The sequence below is a fragment of the Papaver somniferum genome, chromosome 1 (assembly GCF_003573695.1).
Source record: "Papaver somniferum cultivar HN1 chromosome 1, ASM357369v1, whole genome shotgun sequence".
NCBI lineage: Eukaryota > Viridiplantae > Streptophyta > Magnoliopsida > Ranunculales > Papaveraceae > Papaver > Papaver somniferum.
In genome coordinates, this window is record NC_039358.1 from 154,995,024 (window position 1) to 155,001,334 (window position 6,311).

Below are 6,311 nucleotides of genomic sequence, written 5' to 3' on the forward strand. Positions count from 1 at the left end.
GTGTATAGCTCTTGTGAACATGATCCAAGGACGGAATTCTGGTAGGATATGTTTGAAGTGAGGAATTGGTGGATAGGGCCTATTTGCATAGCTGGTGACATGAATGCAGTCCGTTCAAGTGAGGAAAGGAATCGCGGTGTTGAAGATAGTCGTAATACGAAAATGTTAGATGGTGCATTCACGTGGATTTCGATTTGATTGATCAACCTTTGATAGATGGTGCATTCACGTGGTCCAACAACCAGGTTGATCCACTATTGTGTAGACTTGACCGTTTTCTTTTCAGACACGACTTTGAGGAGGCGTTTCCGAATGCGTTACAGGTAGTTTTGACGAGAAGAATCTCATATCATAATCCGCTTTTGGTTATTTCTGAACCGGCTATGCCTTCCAAACCATACTTCAAGTTTGACAAGGTGTGGATTGAGCACAAAGATTTTGCTCGGAATGTGAAGCTGTTGTGGGAGAATTCGACTTACTCCGGCAGTGCAAGCACATGTTTCTTTTTAAATCTCCATAATTTGAAACATTTAGTTAAGACTTGGAGAAAACAGGAGTATGGTCATATTTCTCGAGATAAAAATGAGCTTACAATGAGAATTCAAGAGCTAAATATTTTGGAGTAAACGGTTACGCTCCATCATATACAAATGGAAGAGAGAACTTCATGTAAGCTGAAGTTGAGAAATGTTGAAGCAATGGAAGCTAAGAAATGGAATTTGAGATCGAAACAAAACGACTTTAGATAGGGAGATTCGAATAATAGATACTTTCATAGTATGGCCAGTGCAAGGAAGAAGCGAACAATTGCAAAACTTCAGGTTGGTGGAGTAGACAGTTTTGATCAACAAATAATCAAGAAAGAAATCCGAAGTTACTATATTAATCTGTTTACTTAGAGGGATGAGGTGAACTCGAGTATGGAGAATTTAAATTTTCCAAATCATAGAGGAGAACAGATTGTGGCTTGAACGATACTTCACAGAGGAGGAAGTTTGGGAAGTAATTAAGAAAATGAGGTGTAACAAAGCACCGGGGCCATACGGTTTCACTGCTGAATTCTTTAAAAGTTGCTGAATTACTCTAAAGGATGATTTCATGAGACTAGTCAAAGACTTCCACAGGTTTGGTTCAATAGATTGGCATTTTAATTTTTCTTTTATCACTCTTATTCCAAAAAAGGAGGACTCTTGCATTCGTAAAGCCAATAGGTCATTAAGTATGATTGGTATGGTGTATAAGATCATTTCAAAGCTTCTCGCAGTTCGGTTGAAGACGGTGATGCCAAAGCTGATTTCTGATTTCCAGGGGGCTTTTATACATGGTAAACAAATTCTAGATGGTGTTTTAATTGCAAATGAATGTGTTGATAGCAGGAAGAAGGCTAGGAAACCTGGAATTATGTGTAAGATCGATATGGAGAAAGCTTTTGATAATGTAAATTGAAATGCTTTGTTCACAATTTTGCAAAAGCATGAATTTGGTGGTAAATGGATTTCTTGGATTAAATGGTGTGTAACAACTACTCATCTTTATGTTTTCGTGAATGGTGGTTCTACAGGAAAAATTTAAACCAAGTAAGGGTTTAAGGCAGGGTGACTCTTTATCTCCGTATCTTTTTCTTTTGGTGGTGGAAATTCTTTCAAAACTAATAAATTGTAGTTGAAGGAAATCCTACACTACACCCCTCATATGATTTCATTAGTACTCAACTCATTTTTAGGTTTTCAATCTTAATTTTATTGATGAATCTTTGAATATTCTTACAAGAAAAGATAAAGGAATCAAGAATAACCTCTGTTCTAGACTTTCTCTCTCCTATTTACTTATTTCTAACTCAAAAAAGATCTCTCTTCTCTTATCAGTTGAACGACTATTTATAGGGAAATACATAGTGGATGACAGCTAATCTGTCCTTTATTTTCGGATACGGCTTGCGATATTCTCGCAACCTTACAAATGTTAATCTCGCAAACTCTCTAATTTTCGCAGGATCATCATATCTTTCTCATGATTTTAGCTGATGTCGTTTATTATATCATTTCTAAAATTGTTCTGCGACGTTGTTGTGTTGTGTTGTTGATAATTTCGCTAAGATATTATTATTGCGAGATTCCGATCCTACATCTTGCCTCTTCTCATATATTTTCTGCGAAGTAGAGAATGATGTGAGAAATGCCGCAGTTATCCATCGTTTCATATTCTGCATTTATCACACGTATCCTTATTCCCATTCGTTTCTTTACACGTCTTTTGTAACCACTACTTTTTAACCGCTTATATTTTCCCGTATTAATCGTGTTTATCTTCTCGAGGAAAAATTCCTTCTATATATATTCTTTCTCACTCTCTTTTTCTTTCTTTTTATTTTCTCTGCAACTTCATCGTTCTTCTGCAAATTCCGTTATTGCAACTTTTCTTCTTTCTTCTTCAATCTTTTTAAGTTCTTCTTTATCTTCATACTATTTCTTCTGCAGATCTTCATCATTCGTAATTTTCTTCGAAATAATCTTCCTGCTAGTGCTTTCCATGGATTCATCAAGGTTAGTTTTCTTTTTTCTTCTTTATGGGTTTTTCTGAAATTGATCTTGTTTATTGCCTTATTTGATGTCGTTTATGTGATTCACATACTGTTTTTATTTCAGCAAAAGCGCCCCCAACACTAAATTACGGTTCAGAACCCTAACATTCCCAAATTGCAGCATAAGGTTGTTGCGCATAAAAGAAAGTCTGCGAATGAGAAGGTAGTAAGAAACATTATCCTTTTCTAATAACAATATTGTTGCCTCTGTTTCTTATCTGGATTGTAATTCGCAGGGTGATAAGGATAAACCTCTCAAGAAATATCGCCACCTTAAAACTGTTCAAACTTCTGTTCCATTCCACTTACTTATCTCTTCTAAATCTCATGCGACATTTATGCAAGATAAACCATTATCCCCAATTCGCGAAAAAGCTGCCTCAAACTTCATTTCTTCAAATGATCTTTCGGTGATTGAAACCCCCCTTGTTGATCCTTCCGTGAATGAAACTTCTTCTCTTCCTATTGAGAATGTTTCCCAACCTTCTATCATTGCCAGTTCTCTACCTGAGTCTCTTCCCCTTTCAAAAGAAACCATGGAAGGAATAGATATTGCTTTCAAAGTTTTATCTGAAGTCCTGGATGATTGCAAGAAGTCCTCCATTGATCCTGTCAAGTCTAATGTTTGCAAAATTCTGAGCAAGCATTTAGGTTCTGACAGAGCTGCTTCGCAGATATCTTTGGAAAAAGAATGTAATGCTCTTCGTCTCGAAAATCAAAAGCTTCAGAATGTTCTGTTGGATCGTGACAATCTTCGCAAGAATAATGATGAATTGAGAGGTATGATTTTCTTATCCGTGTCTTCAATTTGCCTTTTTAATGGTTTTATCCTTCCCATATTTAATTATCCTTGAAATCCCTCTTTCGCATGTTAAGCCTTAAACCAGAAACGAATAATGGAGAGATATCAATTTGAATCTGCTGTTGAAGAAGCCCGTGTTGATAAAGAAATTTTGATGGATCAATATAACCAATTAGATAGCCTCTATTCATATTCTCTTGATCATATAAATAATCTTACCAATGAAAATACCCAATTAGTTCAAAGGCAAGATTTATTAAGTAATGAAGTATCTCGCCTTTCTTAATCTTTAACTAAAGCTAATTTAGGGATGGAAACTTTATCAGATGAGAATAAAACCTTATCTCAAGAGAAACGAACTTGTTTAAACAAGATGGCGATATCTTCGCAACAACTTAGCATTCTTCAGAAAGTATGTGATGACCAAGAGCAATCTCTTCGCTCTTTGAGAAATGAACTTAAAGAAGTAACAGAGTCATCTATCGCTGAAAGAGATACACTTATTCAAGGTAGAATAACTTTAAGTGTAAAGGCGAATCAACTTAAAGAATAATATTCCAAATTAGAAGAATCTTATTCTTCTCTTGCGAAGAAAAACGCCTTTCTTATTTCTAAAGAGAAAAATCTTCAGTCTCGACTTAAAGGTTTAGTTGGAGATAAATTTGATGACGCAATGGACCGTTGGGAGAATAGTTGTTTGTCCTTGATTCAACACCTTATTTCGCAAAAGGAAGGTAGTCATAATAGTTTGACTGCCTTAACTATCTTTTCTTTGTCATATCTTTCTGAGTTCTTCATCTTATTGAAATTTTGTATTCTACCTTTCGCAGAGTCTGAGAAGAATCTTCATTCCTCCATTTCTGTTCTGGAGGCTAAATATGCCAAAATTCGCAAAGAAAATGCATTGCTTGTTTCTGCCCTTACTGGTTCCCGCGACCGAGCAGAAAGAAGACTTGATTATCTTGCTTATTTTAAGGATATTCAAGATAGGAATCATCATAGAGCACTTCTTCGTCAAGTTCATCTCCGAGCTGAAGTCCTCGTAAATGATATTTTATTGTCTAAATCTCTTCCTCCTACATCAATCGAACGCTTGGAAGTAGATGATGATGAAGTTCCTCGTCCTGTTGATAGTAATTATGATTATGAAAGTGGTGCAGAAGACGGTCTCTTGGAAGATGAAGGAGAAATTCCTTCTAAGGAAGCATCTGTTGACGTTAAACAAAATGAGAATGAAAAAGAAATCTCTCCTGATGAAGTAATTGCTGGCGATAATCAAGGTGCTACTCAAGGCGAAGATCAGAACCGAAATGAAGGAGAGGCTTGCGATAATGAGAACATTGGCGAATAACGTCTGTTATCTCCTTCTACTGGAATTAATACTGAAGCTTGAGCTTCTTATCTAGTTTTATCTTCTTGAATTTTCTTATTATTATCACTTTTGCGAATAATATTCTTCAACCAACTTTGGAATCAATTTTTCCTTAGTATTTTGCTGATGAGAAAGATAATGCTTCTTGTTTATTGATTCCCATACTTGCCTCTCATTATCTTTCTTGCAAAAAATAATCTGTTATGCATACTTATAAATATTTTATTTTATCATGTGGTCTTATTTTGCCTTCCTAATTAAAGGTCTTATTATGCCACCTCTTGTCATTGCGACAAAATTGCAGGACGTCTTTGCACTTTCATGCAAAAACCCATTGATCTTGCCTTAACTTTTTCTTTTGTATTATGCCCTCTTCAGGAATGTTGCGACAATATGACAGGGCTAAATATTCTTGCGAAAATAAATCCCCATGGCATTGCCGTCTTGCGACGAAATCGCAGGACATCTTCGCACTTTCATGCGAAAACCCATTGATCTCGTCTTATCTTTTTCTTTTGTATTATTGGCTCTTCAGGATTGTTGCACAAATATGACAAGCCTTAATACCCTTGTGAATAAAAAGCCTCATGACATTTGCGTCTTAAGACACTTATCATCTCCCTAATGGAGGGTGCCGCCCTTATCTTCCCCCTGGTTGCCCCTTCAAGGAGGCGTACTTCTACCATACAAGGTTAGCTCCTCCCATCCAGTCTTAACAACAACCAGTTGTTTTCGCAGCCTCTTATCCCTTTTACCTATAGGTTTTATGGTTATGAGACTGCACCCTAAGTAGGGTTTTCTTCAGGCCGAGTGCAGTATAAGCCAAGACTTATCAAGAATGGCAAGGTACGCTTCAAACGCCCCTGGCACTCTTGACTCAACCGTGTACCTCAGCGCCTTGATCAGATATGCACTCCTTGGGAGAGTCCTTATTACCTTAGTCGCCCAACCCAAGTCATATGCTTAAGCTGAGAATCTAAGGTGCCTCTCCCAGATGGGCTTTATTGACCACAAATCTCCATGACTCAGGTTCCGGTGGCGGTGTAGCCTTTCCCTGAGCCATGCAACAGGTACCCCCTTATATGACGTACTTTAGGTTTTACATTTGCCTCTTGCGAAATTGTATTCGCGAACTAGGGTGTACGCCATAAAGGTTCTCCCCTTTCACGTTTGTCATTTTTCTCTGATTGTCTTCTGTAAAATTCATTATCTCTGCGAGAGTTTCGCATATCATCATATTGTATTTTCATTTCGCAATCTCAATTTTGTCATTCAATAAAATGTATTCTTGAGAAATTTACTTATTGCGAGAGTGTCGCAACAACTTAATCATTCATACATTTCTTGTTTTTATTACCTTTGTTATCCTCTGCTTCTTTATTATTTTCTGCTACTGCTTCCTTGGTAGTGGTATGTTCATCATTTTTATTCTGAGCTAGCATTAGTTTCGCAACATTTCTTCTTCTTTTCTTTCGATTGCATCTACCATCAATTTCTCACTTCTTTGTGTCTCTTTGATTTTGTGTCGCCGATTTTCCTTCTTGTTTTCTCTTCCT